This window comes from Galleria mellonella, unplaced genomic scaffold, assembly GCF_026898425.1.
Source record: "Galleria mellonella isolate WM207_F2 unplaced genomic scaffold, CSIRO_AGI_GalMel_v1 utg33, whole genome shotgun sequence".
Taxonomy (NCBI): domain Eukaryota; kingdom Metazoa; phylum Arthropoda; class Insecta; order Lepidoptera; family Pyralidae; genus Galleria; species Galleria mellonella.
In genome coordinates, this window is record NW_026442079.1 from 8,687,495 (window position 1) to 8,705,783 (window position 18,289).

The 18,289-nt window shown below is 30.5% G+C and overlaps 1 protein-coding gene across 2 annotated transcripts in view; it reads left to right on the forward strand.

Moving 5' to 3' along the window:
* Positions 1 to 18,289, forward strand: part of LOC113518942 (uncharacterized) — a 116,070-nt gene that overhangs the window by 63,152 nt on the left and 34,629 nt on the right. The window lies entirely within an intron of this gene.

Below are 18,289 nucleotides of genomic sequence, written 5' to 3' on the forward strand. Positions count from 1 at the left end.
ATATAAATTGGGAAAGGGATTTGTCTGGTTGTTTCATATCTCTTAGTGTCTGAATGGTTAAACGCAATGAAATTTGGTATAGACAGATATATTATAGGCAAATAAAGCGTAGGTTACATTTTTATCTTTGTTCTCAATTAACGTTTTTCCTGTAACATAGCCGAAGCTGCGGATAAAAAATAGTCATTAATAAAATTATCTCATGCACTCTTGTCTAGATTGGTATGATTTAATGAACATAGAATTAATAATGAATAAATATCGAGCCTTTTCAGGAAGAAGATCGTAAGCGCCAAAAATTCCAAAAACTTTTTTTAATATGAACCGCCAGATCTACTGATTTTGCACCTTATAGCTTATTTTAGTGTCCAAATTAGAAATGTAATTAACTTTATTAATATTCTTTGTTTTTATCGTAAGTTACAAGCCATTCGGTTTTTTAACGTAACCTCCACCGACTGACAGATCGTAAGTATAATACTTGTCGCTTACAATATAGTACTAGGTTCTTAAGTTTATTGTAAACTTCCTACTTGGCACTTACGATAATAAATTTATGCAACGTAAGTTAAATACTTGTCACTTGCGGTAGAAACAAAATGCGTTTTGCGTTGAGTTGTTCGTAAACTGTAACATTATTATACTCAAATAAATTAAATATGAATACCATAAACTTTGATAACTATATTAGAAAAGTTGCCAGCAGTTTCTTTTGAAAACCTTTGATATTTCGCAAATGCCACTGCCTTACACTAAATTGCATAAAATCGCAAGTTTAAGTCAAAATCTGACCGACGCGGCAAAAGCACGCCTTCAAATAAATACAGTCAATCTCAAACACAAAACGTAAATAAATTTATAAAAAAGATGCCTGTCGGGTAATCACACTATTGTAGAAACAATAGTAATAACCAACTGAATTTAGGGATGTGACTTATTTATATAGAAATTTTTACTTGAAAGATGATGAAACGAAAGATTTAGGTGCAGTAAGTTATCAAAAGTTTAGAAAAATATTTAAAACTGAATTTAACTTAGGATTTCACTTACCAAAGAAAGATAAATGTGGTCAATGTGAGAGAATAAAGAATTTGAATGATGAAGAAAGAAAAAATGATAGAATCGGTTGCTTACAAGAATCACATTAAGGACAAAGAAAGATCATTAAAGCTATTTCTAGAGGATCAAAAAATAAGCAAAGACAACAGAAGCTTTTTATATGCGAGCTATGATCTCGAAAAGGTCTTAACAACACCTCACAGTTAAAGTGTAAATTTCTACTATACTCGAAAACTTGCCTATTATTATGAAAGCGGTACCAGATCTGCATTTTGTTATCTTTGGAATGAAACGAAAGCGAAAAGAAGAAATTAAATCTGTACTATTATCTTTAAATACCTTAAAATGGTTGACGAGAGTAGGACTCAAAATGAAATTGCATTATACTGTGATAGTTGTGCAGGACAAAATAAAAATAAAACCATGATTTTAATGCTGTATTATTTCATGCAATATCATGCGAGTTTTGTTGAAAAGCTGACTGTAAACTTTCTTATTTCTGGACATACGATATGTCAGATGTATGATGCCAGTAGATTCTGTGCATGCGACAATAGAAGAATTTGTACAGAAAAGAACCATTAAGGCACCATCTGAATGGCAAACTTTGATTGGAAATGCTCGAACTAATCCAAAAAATATGAGACAATTCTTTTAAAAAATAGTGAAATTAAAGACTGGAATTCCTATGCAACAGCCTTCTTACCAAACAAAATTAAAATACAAACAAGCAAGCTGCTTAATGCTTGATTTCATAAAGGCGACAAATTCTATCTTAAATACGACTATAATGGACCCGAACAAGCTGTTGATGTTCAATCAACAAGCCATTTGTAAACCGAAGACTGTTAACACTGAAAAAATCCCATTTCGAAGGCAAAATATGAAGATTTAAAGAAAATGTGCTAAAAAGGTGTCATACCAGAAGTATATGCAAAAGAATATCTGGATTTGCCCTACGATAAAAACACAAGAGAACGAGACTAATGAAAACGACGACTAAGTTGTCTTTTTTGGTATTTCATTTTGTTAATAAAGCCAATTCATTTAGAAGTGATTAATGATTAATTTTTTTTTAACTTTTTTGTACTTCTGACACTTTGTCCGTCTCTGTCTGTCACTGTATCTCGTAAATACAGTTAAAAAAAAATCTTCACAAAAAATTATTTCTACTATTTCATGATATTTAGGAATTATCGTAATCGACATACTCATATCATATACCTAATAACAGTCATCAGTTTTAACGTAAGCGACAAATGTATGTGATTTTAGAGTACTGAGACAAATCTTAACATTTGATTTAATAGGGAGGTGCCCACATAACACTTAGTAGAAATTTGAAATTGATGCCATAAATATTTTGAGAAATATTTAAAAAAAACCTTCTCCTGTAAAATATGCAAAATGGCGGTTACGATGTTCTTCCTGAAAAGGCTCGATATGTCGTTGTTATTAAAAATTGTTCAATAAACAGGCTGATTGTGTGTCCTATCTAAATACCTATTCTTGCTATAAATACATTTTGTTTACAAAGAAAAGCTTTTTTTTTTCAATCATATAACATATATTACAGCGGTTGTTTACTTTATAAATATAAACTACAAGGTTTTAAAAACTAGAAAGTTATTTCTGTTAAATGTTCATCATTGCCACTCTTATGATTACTTGGAACTAAATATTATTAAGACGTTCGAAGTGTGCCACTAAAAGAGACTATAAATAATAATCTAGTTGATGAATATCGGGCTTAAATGACGGCCGTCTTTCAGCTGTAATTAAGTTAGAAATATTACTTTAGGCATGTTTAACTAACTAACTGTCTAACTAACTAACTAATGTCTGACTAACCGTGTAGCCGTGTCTAGCAGTGTCTACTGCTGGACATAAGCCTCCCCCATAGACTGCCATAAAGAACGGTCCTGAGCCATCTGCATCCACTGACTCCCTGCAATGCATTTTAGGTCGTCACTCCATCTAGTGGGGGTCGTCCTACACTGCGTTTACCCGTACGTGGTCGCCCTTTAAGAACTTTTCTTCCCCATCGATTGACCAGCCCATTGCCATTTCAGCTTGCTTATCCTTAGGGCTATGTCGGTTATTTTGGTTCTTTTGCGGATATTTCGGATTCTATCATGCAAAGAGACTCCGAGCACAGCCCTCTCCATAGAGGGGGGGGGGGGGAAGGGATTGTTATCAATGGAGTTTGACAGCCCCATTACTAGCAATATGTCTTTTTAGGTCGATAGCGATGGGGTTACCATTCCATTATCATCCATTAAAAAAACCCTCTCCATATACGGGCAATCATGTAGGACCATGTTTTGGTTCCGTAAGTCATTACTGGTAACACGCACTGGTTAAAGACCTTCGTCGAACTCGAACACTGCCCAACCGAGTTGGATTCGTCGGTTGACCTCTCGGTCAACGGTAATAATGAGGTTGATCAATTTTACGACCTGGTGATGTTTCCTAATGAAGGCACAATTGTCATGGTATTGTTAACTAACTTAACAACCTTCTCAAATATCATATAACTAAGGCGCTTTTTCCGAAAATATGGGTTAATCACCTTGATTGTTAATACCATAATTAAGCCTCACAGAGACTATTTTGTATTCTATTGCTCAATTAAGAGGCCTCAGTTCTCTAGATTTATGATTGTAAAGTTATCGTTATTCTGTGTATTAAAAATAAAGCCTATAATAAAAAAAGAAACACGTCAATATATTTTTTTTGTCATATTTTTGGGTAACACCAAAATAGTAGTAGTTTCAAGTTTTGATTTTATCGTTTTTTAAATAAACTACACTTGTCACGTCATTGTTACAGAGTTCTATATTAATTTATAACGGCTTTAAATGGGAAGAAATTCGTCAGTATTTCTTTTTGCGTAAATGACGCAATAGCTTCGCCAATTCTGAACCTATTTTGATAATCGTTTTGGCGCCCGGTAGTGTTTCTACGCGTATATATGTATCTCTCTATGATCTTATATAAATTTCGTTACTATTGACGTCTTTTTTATATATTTGTACTTAGTTAGATATAAATTTTACGAATATGTCTTAGGATATACCTGTATGAGTTGGTAAATATGAAGATTATAGAAAAACAAAAAATGTAATTTCTCGGACTTTCACCAAACCAAATTAACCTATCTTTCTAACCACGAGAACGAACACTACACACTTGTCTGTTGCTTTAAAAACCCGAATTATAGTAAATCTTTTTTTTTTGTGTTTACGTCAGAGACGTAATAATAATCAAAAATAGACACAAAATTGCGACATGTTTTGAGCGTGATCTACGTTTGTGGTCAGAAAGGTAGGTTAGGTTAGGTTTGGTTTGGCGAAAGCCCCAAAATTTCTTTTTTTTTTTTATAGAAACTTTATATTTATCAACTCATATTGGTAAATCCTAAGATTTACCTATATATCTATATATTAATAGGGGAAGCAAACACTTTGTACATCTTTTTACGAAAATTGCGCGGTCGAAGGAGTATGAAATTTGGCATACTTTTAGTTTATATAAAGGAATGCAGAATGCTAATATTTTTTTTAAAATTACGCTTATAAAATATATTAAATTAATAAAAAAAAACATTACACACACTATCATGTATTCACCACACACACGCATACATACTTTTTTTGTTTATTGTTAAAGTATGTGGTCAAAATGATAATACTCGTAGATGAATATTGTTTGTCTTTATTGTTGTCTATAGTCTTACTGAATGTCAAACATAACCATAATAAATTAATTTATTACAATATACGTTATGGTCTATGGAAAAAGGTATATGGAATTTCGACCACTGGGCGACTAATAGTACATTAAATTAAATAAATATTACATTGTGGTATGTACTGTTGTCTGCCTGTTTTAATTTTTTTTTAATAAACTTGCTCTATCTCCATAGTATCAGTGTTTTCTTTTATTATGAAGATAGTATTGTGATAACAACTGATAAAGTAACGTACACCAGTATACGTCTATAAAGTCTTATCTTTTGTCCCTTGAATACCTTTCAACGGTAGAAAATCCATTCCACTGAATTAATCTAGGCGTGAATGATAAAATACCTTTCGGTTTCAGACTAAGCTGCTCTTAAGTTATTGTTAAACTTCGAATTCGTTTTACATGAATCTTATATGAGTTTGCTCTTGTTGTTTCCTTGTTTCTACAACCTATTGTAATATTTGGAAGATGACACAAAAGTTGCAAAGTTTTTTTCTATTGATCATATATTAATGTGATGGGTTATTGGCTTTGATTATGGATAGAACAAGTAGATAGGTAGTAATGAGTTTAAATTTTAGAAAATTTTAACAAAAATTCAAATGTTTGATGATTTCATTCACTGTTTGTGTTGTGACTTCTTGATGGAATGAGTAAATTAATGATTGAATAAACATTTGTTTGTGTACAGTTCGATTTACATTTTTGTTGCCACAGTGGTTTTAACTGGTAGCGCTATAGTACAATCTACCTTACTTTTTAAGAAATGTTTCATCTTTTACATAATATATCAATAATAAGTGCTGTACAATCTCAATTATGATATAGTTATAAATACAATTGAGTTAATTATTATATTATATATTTAAATGTCAATGGTTTAGTAGTTTAGTTTCATTATAAATTTATTTTTTCTTTATTAAATCGATTATATAATATGAGTATTTTTCAAATACTTGTATCTTGTTTCCTGTCTTTACTAAATGATACTAAAGAGCTGATTACGTTTTATATAATTTCATTCGGTACTTTACAAATATTGTGGTATAAAAAAAATATTTTCGCTCATGTAGTTTTCCGACTATTATGTAAATATAACTTACATAATGCCGTACAAATTTTTATGCTTACGTCGCTGACCAAAGATTTCCTTTTGCAAACAAAAGTAATGATGTTTGAAGTGGAAGATTTCAGAATCACTGTAAGGGTTATTTTGGTAATGAATGAGTTGTTGGAATAAGTAGATGAAATTATACTTATCTTGTATTTGGATTTAGTGAGGATGGAAAATACACAGTCGATATAAAAAAGGACAGTTAATGTTGTGAGAAGAATAAATAGTATTATGGGGAAAATATTTGCTAGTTACAAATCAAAGTATAGGCGAAGAAAGTTTTTGGAATGAGTTGTGAATGCAATGTGATAATGCAAGAAATGTTTCTAAAGATACTGGGTTTTGGAGTTCGAGTATGTCTGTTCACTTCATAAAGACTCTGGCGTGAATATACAGAGATACATTGATTTTGTAAATTAGTATTTATTTATTGAAAATCCTTATAAAAATATAATTTCTTCCAAATATATGCTTTGATAACATTATCTATTAATGAGACAGCAATATAATATAATTTGGGACGGAAATGGCACACAAAGGAATAGGTTTTATACTTTGGCATATTGATTTACATTTAAAAAACGCGGCCTCTTATTTGTAATAGTCTTTTAGTTTTATTTAATTTATTATAAATTTTATCATTGTTGTAAGTACAAGATTGCAAATGCAAAAAATAATATATTTGTTTATGTGTTAATAAATTTACTTTTATTACATGTATTTACAGACACGGGAACTCTAAAAAATAAGTCTTTGTTACGTTTGATATCTATACTTATATAAATAATATAAAAGTGTTCCAAATATGATGAATAAAATAAAATATTATTCATAAAAATATATTCAAGACTAAGATATTTTAAAAATCTACCTACCTAATATTATCTAATAACCTAAGAAGTGATATATCACTTCTTCGTAGGTTCTTAGATAATTCCATTTTATTATTTGTTGGATTTACGTGTTTATATTCATGAATAATAGCTAAGGAGTCCAGAACTAGTCGAATACACATCAATGTAAATTCATGAGTAACTCAAGTCGATAATTATGTTTATAAGTAGAGTGTGAGTCATGATGATTATTATTTAATAATTTCTTTTCACAAAATAATCCGTATTCGAATTCAATTTACTTCTATCATCATTATACCAGTTTGTAACTAGCCACTGCTAAACTTAGACCTTCTTTTTTGGGGGGTTGGGGGGGGGGTACTTCTGTACAATAATAAATTGAATTCGTATATGAATTAAGCCAATAGCGGTTTAGCCCTGACCTATAGGGTGACGTGACGTAATCAAATTTTCCATTCGACATCGTTTCCAGTTGATCTTAATTATATTCCGTCAAAAGTCACCCCGCTGTCTTGAGTTTGGAGTAGGTAATTTCTTTCGTCAAAGATCGCATTCGCTATCTAATCTTCTCTTTAATCAGAAATTACTGCTGTTGACACGTGCGCAATGTTATTTTGAATAGAAATAATCTAGATAAAAAGAAGTTGTTGTAACGGAGCGGTGAACTGTGTGATGAAATGATGAAGACATGTATAGATATAATACTCTGTTTAATATACAAGTATTTGAAATTACGTGCAGACTCAATTATAGCAAAAACAAACACCCTCATCATTATTTTAGCGTAAACTACCCATTGCTAAACATTAGCCTTTCCCATAAGTGGTTTACAATGTAAACAAACATAGAAATAACATATCTATTTATTTTTCTAATAAATCAACAGGTCTTGTATTTATCAGATTACGGTGTCTGTCTGTGTCGAGGTATTACGTATAAAACCTAGAAAAGTCGTTGCGACGATAAGATATGTTTATGAAACCATTTTACTAATTTCGATGTTTATACGAGTGATTCTGTATTTACATTTAACTGATCATACATTTTGATGGATAAATTCACCCCATTTTGTATACTACGGAAAAATATACAAATAGCTATATGAAATAGATTTAATATTAAAAAACAAGTGTGAACTTGTTTTTTTTTCTTATGGTATCGATATTTTTTTCATCATCATCGTCATCATCTTAGCCATAATCTGTTCACTGCGGAACATAAACCTCCCACATGGATTACCATAAGTAACAATCTTGAGCCACCTTCATCTACTGACTCCCTGTAATGCATTTCATTTTGTTTGGGTGAATTTTTTTTTATTAGGTGAAAATGGAATGGTAACACCGCTTATGCTATTGGTGGCCATTCGTGACGAATTCAATAAGTATTATGAACTTACTACTACTATGGTTTCCAGGGGGAACCACGTGGAGTTCGACCAGATTAAGGTATATTGTTAATAATGGAGCTTTTAGTCCTCATTACTAACAATCCTTATCCCTCCAGGTATCCATGTTACCATGGGAACATCCCATGGTATTTGTTAAAATAATTCGTGAATGTCTGTATTCCATACAAAATCAGCCTATTAAATTACAGCTTCTTACGTCAATTTCAATCAATTTCATATTTAATTTTTATATGTATTTTTTTAGTATTGAGTTTTTGTCCTCTCTAACTACTATACCATAACAATATATTATAGTTTCTATTGTTGGACATGGGCCTCTAAGAGGGGAATATTAAAATGCTTACCAGGTGTGTTTATTATATATGAGGTTTTATTTCGCGTATTCCCACGTTTTGCGTATTGTGCATTGTTGTATTTTTTGACATTTTGGGGATGAAAGGAAATTGTATTATATCGTATTGCATCGGATTATGTGTTTTTAATATAAACTACGCAAATATATTTAAATATTTACAACAAAATATACACAGTACTAATTTGAAAAATCTTGTATTTAAAGGACGTCCTTTCAGCATTTTTGAGATACAATTAGGTTCCTGTAGACGCTTTAATTAGTTTATTATAATTATTATATTTATTTATAAATTATCGTAGTAAACCTTCTACATTCAACGCACAGTTTATATATGTTTCTTATAGGATACTTAATTTATTTGTTTATTCGTAGGAACACTAATAGTGTATTGCCTTTTATAACCTTTTGTAACATATATAACCATTAATATATATTCTTAGGTTCATATTTATTTCCAAAATCATAAAATGTTAAAGGTCTAACTTTAATATTATAATAATTGTATAATTTTAATGAACACAATATTTACGTTGACGCGGTGCAACAATGTCAATAGGTGTTAGTGAACCCGACTCGAAAGTGTTACGTCTATTATGACGAAGTTACAAGGTGACCCCATGTACGCATGCGTCCTGCAAAAATATCTTTTTTTGTGCCGCTTCGAACCACAAGGCCAAATTCAACAGGGACCCTGTCTGCCACATGAGCGCGTAATCCTAAATAGGGCACTATGACCTTGCATTTTAAAAAACCTGTTCCTACAAATGAGTTCATAATATTATTATTAAACCAACGGTTTTTAAATTTGGAAACACAACGTTTTTGCTGGAGATAGACGTAAAAAATTATGTTTACTATAAACATAATTTTTTACGTTTTGCGTTTAGATACCTCTATTGTCGTTCTTAAAAATTGTTTCATACGATCTATAAAACTAAGTTGAATTTCATCTTGTTAGCATCCTTTTATGAAAGTGTTATGATAGTAGTAGTTTTATTAATTAAAATAAATATTTTTCGCAAAAAATTAAGGATCTAGACATAACCAAACATTTAGAGCTATTAATACTAACGTAATAGCTGAGTGCATACGGTCAGAATGATAGGCATAAATTTTTTTGCTATTTTCTTTTTCATTTTTGCAGAAAATATTTACTGGTAAGAGTTCGCTTAAAAGGATATGATTCGATTTTAACCTCTATAAAGAAAATAATTACTTAAATTAAATAGCTGATAACATAATCACAATTTTAATAACATAAAGTAATAATAATTAGTAATAATAAGTAGTTATAGATATATTTATAAACAAAGACCGAGATTCGACAAATAATAATCGTGATATTTAATATTATTATTTAAGAGACTAAATGCAGATCGAAAATGTAGTGATCGCTGGTAAATTTATATGTATATGAAACTGCCCATTGAATGTAAAATCTATTAGAATGCATGGGCTATCGCACTTTCTTCAAAAACACCAGTCCCGAGAATCTACTCCCCCTCTGGAGAAGGAAGATAGTTCGGAGAGCTGGTACTCTACGTTAAACTCAACGGACTCCCGGAACATTTTACAAAACGATAGCCACGCAAGAGCTATCCCAATCAATCCACGAGGGTCTTACGGTCAACGAAGTCTTCGAAGTTCCTCGGGAAGTCCCTTTGAATTTGCTTCTAGTCCTCGTGATCGTTATCCAAACTTTGCGAGTTATTTCCGCGAGGTTATGGAAAATAAAGCTTCACCTGCCCATAGTAATTATTACACTCATCAACCCGAAAGAAGACACCGAAGTGACGGTGAACGATATCAGATAGGAGTGAATACATACCAAGCACCACGACATGATCACCGGCATTTTGTGTCTCCTCTTTATAATGATGCCATGGATGATATACAAGAAAATGAATACAGTAAATGTGAACGGTACGGTGAAATATCAAATACAAAACTAAATCATGGAACTCCTAAAAATCGTTTCGATAACAAAAATTTTGCTCAAAAATTAACTGAAAGTACTAGTAGTGCCAAAGATCATCATGAAAGGAGAGGCTCTGGATCTAATGCTAGTGGACATAAACATAAGCATCATTCCATACAGGAGTTGATACGGACATTTGGAAAGAAAGTAGGTCAGTGGAGGCACGAGTCAAGCGAAGGTAGACGTGGTTCGTGTGCAGTGCCATCAACGAGTTCAGACCAAGCTCGTATTGCGGATAGTGACGAGTTTCGGTCGCGTTCTAAATCGCTTGATGGTGACCATTTGAATAGAGTTTTGAGGCGACCATTGTTGGAAGATTGTGGAGCAACGTACCAAATTTACGACGCTATACTCAAAGAAGGTATTTTTATTAATTCAAATTATTATTATATATATGTAATAAAGATTATATCTGAATTATCATCATTTAATATAGGTCTATATTTAAATGGATTAATAAAAATAGATAATCCGTCTAAAATTAAAATACTGTACACACTTCGTACCCTTTTGTTGCCCGCTTTACGCTCGTTTTAATTTCCTTTCATACCTAGTTTATCGTAAACAATATCGTCTTCAACCTTCATCTATATATTCATCAATTTTCGGTATAAAATATAATAAAACTGTTTGATTGCAATATTCACATTATTCAGAAAACGCCGGAATAGAACCAATATTTGTCACTCTGTTGACTGTTGTGTGTACTTACGAAGATTACTTACTTCATTTCCTTCAGTTATAATATTTTATTAGTTTACATTGCTTCTGAAATAGGGAACTAACCAGAAATTATTTTTCTTCAATAATTCCAAGAGAAGCCTTCTTGACTTTAGCCTTTAAGTTCAGTTTCATATACAATTTGCTTATGCAGTATGTTTTCATGTAGATACTATAATAAGCAGTATGTAAGGCAGGGGAAATAGGTACGTAGACATTTTTAATATCGTTTACCGTCTCTTGTTAGTACAGTTATTTGCCTAATTGTTGTTATTCTCAAATTTAAAGACAACTTGTAATCATTAATGAATCATTATCGCTATATAAACAATAATATATATTATAATGTCTACACTTCTGGACTGTTATTGTAAAGAAACAGACAATTTCATCTTCATTCATTATCGTCTCGCTGACTCATCATCGTAAAATAATCGAAAGTAATGAGGCTAAACTTGTCGTTTCTTGGAGCACGTAATCGAATATACAAATCCAAGTTCATATATAAATTACATAACATATCGATATAGGAGAGAAGAGCAGGGCTTTTTAAAATTTGACGGAAATGTGTAAAATGGAAACTCTCAATAATATCTTAATATATTTGTAGTAGTAACGTTATATTTTAATAATAATAAATAGGGTTCCATAAAAAAAAAAAAAAAAACTTCAGTTGTGGTAAAACTAGTTATTTTAATTTTGATAAAATTTCTATGGGACTAATTTGTAAGTACATCCTTTCAGATTTCCCAAATCAGTTTATACCTGATGGAGTTATGAGGTAACAAACATTACAAAAAATACAACTGAATTGAGAACCTCCTCTTCTTGAAGTCGGTTAAAAAGAGTTGAAAACGATTGCGGAAAGTGCACTTAAATTTTTTGGTATGATGACAAAAGTAAAAGAGAAAATAGAGAGCGCACGAGAGCGTGTGTATGTGTGTGTGTGAGAGAGAGAGAGAGAGAGAATACAAATATTACAAAGTTATATTTCAAAAATACACATACCTTGATGTCATTGTGAATTCAGATTTTCTTTTATATTATAAATATTTGAATGGTTTTGTATCATTGTATCTAGTTACTGCAATGATCATACGATTACACTTTCTAGTCATGCCTTGATGCCTTTGTGATATGATGATGTCATACCGTAGTGGATTTCTGGGTTAACAGAACTGGTACGAGCAGTACCAAGGTCTAGGTCAACAGAATAGTTTAAGATTTACTTTACTGGATTTGGTTGTCTAGCAATTGAGGAATTGTATTTGTAGGTGTTAAATCTACAAAAGTAATATCTATATTAACAGACCGAACGATGAAGCAAGCACGAAAACTAGACGTAAGTAATGTTTGTTAAATGTCATCGTAAATAAGTAACATCATTTATAATTGATGTAAGATAAAGTGTTTATATTTGTAATTTGATTGAGTATTCTTGGCGGTATTTAAGAGGCAGGGATATTTCAAACAGTTGCAATACACAATTAACACTGCCAAAGTAAAAATAATGTTGTTATGGCTTCTAGACTTGTTTATTACCTTGTATTAAATTGTTGAATTGACATAATATTTATACATAAATAAGTAATAATTTACTAATTTGTTTATAAAACTACACTATTGAATGATATGTTTTTCGATCTTGATATGTAAACAAATCATTGGCTGATCTTTACACAATACTCTTATTTGTCTGCTTTTGATTGTATAAAATTACTCTAGCTGTTTGAATTTGGAAACGAGATCTTCATGTACATCCGACCTTTAACTGAATATGCCTAATTGAATGCTTCCTCTATAATTGTCGTGCACTTACATAAAATTACCCCATTGAATGGCTTTCAATGGCATTAATGACTGTAGTGCATTCACATTACATGACAGATAACCTTCCCACCAGTTGCTATCAGATATTGTATATATGAGTACGTTTATGTTTGAGCGCTCTGTGCTTTATTACTTATTTATCATATTGATTTCATTATTTTTATGTCTCATATATCATAATTTTATCTGTCACTTGCTCAGTGTGTACTCTCTCATTTTCCATTAGTGCCACAAAGAGCGCTTAATGAGTATTTTCAGATAAAAAAATCTAAATATACTTTATTCATTTACTTACTTCGTTTGTTTCCTTAATATTCGTATTTGCAATCTCTTAGAATTCCGTTGTTAATTTGCTCTGACTTTAATCTTGCTAAAAAGGTATTTTTAATTTCTTTGATTCCTCATTTCATTGTTATTATTATTATTAGCTATATTTATATGAATGGGATTCCAAACTTGAAATTACATTATTTATTTTTAAATATATAAGTAAAATATTTTTCTGTAAATTTGTATACATTCTACAAAATTGGGAGCGGTTATCAAGTTTACTATTATGTACGTAGCATATATTACATTTTATGTCATATTATATTTAAGGGTTTATGTAGTAAAAAGAAATTTATTCTCGACTTGAGAACCTACTTCTTATTTTTTCTGTTTTAGTTGTATTATGTTTTAATTTCTTAATGTATAAAAATACCGTGGCACGACGTTCGTTCATGTTTATCTCCGAAACCGTTATAGCAATTTCAATGAAATTTTGTAAATATGTACTCTTTGCTTCGACTTAAGATATAGTTTTTTATCTAGATAAAAATACTCATAGGTTGAGTGGTAAGACAGCGTTCGCGAAGTCAGCTAGTCTTAAAATAAATTTGCTAATACATTATTTAAATTCATAATTATATCGTTATTACAAGCCATTGGCAAGGTCATAGCTTGTTGTTGTTGGATTGTGTGAATTTATAACATATTAGTTATTTTTTTATTTTATGTAATCAATATATTAAGTAACTTAGACAGATTTTCATGGGTATTACATAAAATGTGGATAAATTACTATTCCATATTGATAAATTTTAACATTTTTATAATTAAGTGGAAACCGAGAGCGGGAATATAAGTTTAATAACGATGAGACTTTAACCTTGAATAAAAAATAATAAAATTGAACTACTTATGTATTCGTTAAAGTGTTGAAACAAAGTTTTAAGGATTATTAGTAGAAAACTTGTACGAGTGTTGTTATGAATCGAATAGGTATTTTTGATAGAACTCTATCGGTGAATGGATAAAATAACATCGCAGTACCGGTGCTGTATATAGTAGACAATGACGGTGTTGGCTAATTATGCTAATTTACAAATGCCTGAGTAGCGTCTAAATAGAGTTTCGATAGAATAGTTTTGTACATTTACCACTACTTTTCAGCAGTATATTAAACACGAGACAGCAGAGCCACTCCACCAGTGAATTGATGCGGAAAATAATTTTAACAGATCCTTTGGTTAATTTAAAAGAAGTAAATAATGGTTCGCTTTGTGAATTAGTAGATGAGTGTACTTTATTTGCTAATGCAATTATAAAATCTATTATATAATTACAATAGAGAGAATAAAAGAACACACAATACATACACTTGTTATAAATACATTACGGCCTTATTGCTGAAAGTAATCTTTTCAAGGCAACCTTTAGATAACGGATTACATTTTGTAGAAAAAAGAAGGGGGAAAATTGATTGTGTTACAGATTTAATGCCAGATTGTGAATTCTCCTGAACTCCTTTCTACTGATTATATATGTACTCTAATGACTTTGAATGCATTGCCATTCTTTTGCTACTCCAAAGCTGTGTCTAAAAATGTTTTCATAATTTCATATTAAAAATATGTAAAACTAGTTTTGATCTCTGTAATCTAATCTAAAATGTGTTAATACCTATCAATGGTTGTTCAGAACAGAACAATAAAATTTATTTTAAATTACACAAGTTCGCTATTTGTTATCAGATCGTTAAAATTACGATTTATTTTGTTTAAAATCGTTTATTTAGTATTCATAATGAGTAACTTGTCGATACATTCAATTTTCTTTGTTTTTATTCTAACGATTATGTATTCAACATTTTTCTTTAAATTATTTTACAAACACACGTAACAATAGTCCGTATGATATTCTCGTTACTTGACCTTTATATCAATAGCCCTTTTAATATTCATTGCGTAATGAGTGATTGATATATAGTTTATAGTTAAATAAAAATCAAAAAAAGTACAAAGAACATTTATACTTTCCTTTCTTCGGAGTTCATATATGTGAAAATATTACATATGATTATAACATATATACATATGTAAAAACTAATTATTTTTATTAAATTTTCAAAGCAGTATTTTCATTGGTACTTTAATTATCGATATATTTCATTGCTATTTATTATCAAAGATGTAATAAATGTAAAAAGTATGAAGATAATAATTATGTTACAGTGAATATTCGTTTATCATACTCGATGCTGAGTTAGTCGTAGTCGACAGGTCACTTTGCTTTCATTAAAAGATGATGGAAAATAAATTGCTTTAAGTGAACATTTACTGAAGAAACTTTTAATAATATAAAACTACTAGGTTATAGTAAATACATAAGAAGGAATAGGATTAAAATTCAAATTCGAAGGATTACAGATAAGTTTATCGATTTTACTTACTATAGAAAAAAGTCTCTGTAGCTTAGTATTATTGCTTAAAACGTTAAATGAAAATGTTTTTAGCAATGTTAACCATGTCTTCAACTCCACAGCTTCGTTCTACCCAATTATAGAACCCCTATGTGGTTAAAGTAATTTGATCTAATTTAATAATACCATAGCTATAACATGTGATTACCATGTGACCTTCCGCCTCAGTGGGGTTACATCAGAACCTTATTAGACTGAACTATTTTGTACAATATTATCTAAATACAGCGCAAACGTGACCTTTTTAAAATAACGAGAATACTCAATTTAGTGATTCGACCGAGTCAATCTCAGCCCTTTATAGATACAAGATTAAATTAATACTCCCTACGAAAATTCAAATACTGATGCGTCTTTGTGGACTAATGTAGTTACTATATATAGAATTCAGAGCATTCGTCTAAATAAAAGTACATGAATATATTTATAGGCTGAGAGGAATCTTAAGAAATACGGATAGAATTTTTATTAAGTTTTGTACAATGGTATCTGAAACAACGTAGTTACATGTTGTACTTTTTTTTACTATTATGGTTGCCATATTTAAATTGAGTAAATTAGGTTAAGAAATTTATAAAACTTGGATTTTTGTCTTTAAAACTTATTTTATCGTACCCTATTAACATAATAAATGCAAAATTTTGTAACAATGGATGTTTGTTACTCTTTCACGTAAAAGCTATTGATTTGAATAAAATTAGGTACAAGATTAGGTATAGCCTTACTTAATACATAGAATAATTTATATATTTACAAATTCATATGGCCAAAACTGCGGAGTACAGCTAGTTTACAAATATTTTCCTTTACTTATATAAGATATGGTACATATGGAAATTATATCTTTAAAACGTGGAGCGCATAATAGATAAAATTAGCTATCCCGGGCTATCCCGGTTATCTCAGACAGCTTGCAATCCTGTTTTCTATCTTCACCTATTTAGTTCTCGGCACAAGTTCACCTTGACATAGATGGTTCTGTGTTACTGTCGTACTGTTATTTAATTCAGCTCTATGAATAATACATGCAGATATTAGGTTAAAAAGTAATTTATAGTTTTTCGGTAAATCAAAGAATCCGCCATCATTTCAGGGTACCATAGTTTTCAAAAAAATATTTAATAAATCTATTATCACCAAAATATTGAAGAAATCTGTCTTTTTTTTTATTATTAACATCTTTTTTTATTTTACATTATTGTCAAGGAGGTTTCAGAACATTAAGTTTTGTGGAATCATTACTAATTTTATTGAATATATTTGAACATATGTTACTAAAGCTGAAAATATTGAAATTAATTGTGCTATGCGCCAAGATAGAACATATCCTGAAGTGCATCTTGTAGGATCTGTTAATGATGACCGTATCCATCATATAGTATTTTTTGAATATGATGGTCTTTAGTTATGGACATCGTTCACGTACCCATATGTAAGGAAATGAAAGAGTAAGTGTAGAGAAATTGATACAAATCCAGGTTAAAAATAAGTATAAGGAAACATTGATCGAAAGGTTTAGAGAACTACTGATAAAGATGTTTGTGAGATAGAAGAATTTTGGAAGGATTTAAAAATAGAATCATGGAAATAGCTATACAAGTTTGTGGTGTAAGTAAGAGGAAGGATATTAAGATGGCAATGAATTTGTGGTGAGACGATGAAGTGAAGATAATGTGGCTCTAAAGAAAATGCATGAATAGTTGGCATTTGAAAAAAATCAAAAGAGAAGTATGACATGAGGAAATAAATAAGTACGATTGAATTAAATTAGACGCCAACACATAGCGCTTTCAAGACTTAATGAATCACTATGAAATTTGGTATACACGTACTACATGGGATGGAGAAAGATATTGACTACTTTTTATCCCAGCCAATGAACATGTCCTAGTCATACGTACGAAGTCGCGGTAAAAAGTTAGTAGAACATAATCCACTAGTACAGCGGATGCCACGTATCATTAATCCTTTGTTCCAATTGAATTAGTCTTATTACGTTCATGCCTTAGGGTTCATATGCTGGGTGTTAATTGTGTTAACATTTTAATTTGCATTTCGTATAATGTGGTTTAACGAACTTTATTTGTGTAATATGTCTCTTGTGATTATGGAAAATCTTTTTTAAATAATGAACAACAGAAATAGTGCAAAGGGCAAACGTCAACATATTTAGGGTTAGAATTGGACGAATTTATGAATATGTAACGATATGCGCATGCCACTTTATTATTACATAATAAGGGCTTTAGATTCTGCGATGGAAATCACCAGGGATGTAGTGACTTTGAAAATTTTCAAAGGGTAATGAAGTATATGGAAATGGAAAAGAGGAAGTAGCAAAACCATTAATAGGCTCTTTGTTATACTTACTAATTTGTTGATTTAATCTTTTAGCAATATTAAAAATAGATAATTATTTGGTAGCAACTGAATCATTCAATAAGAAGTAACAGTAAAATAGAGATTTTCAATTGGCCG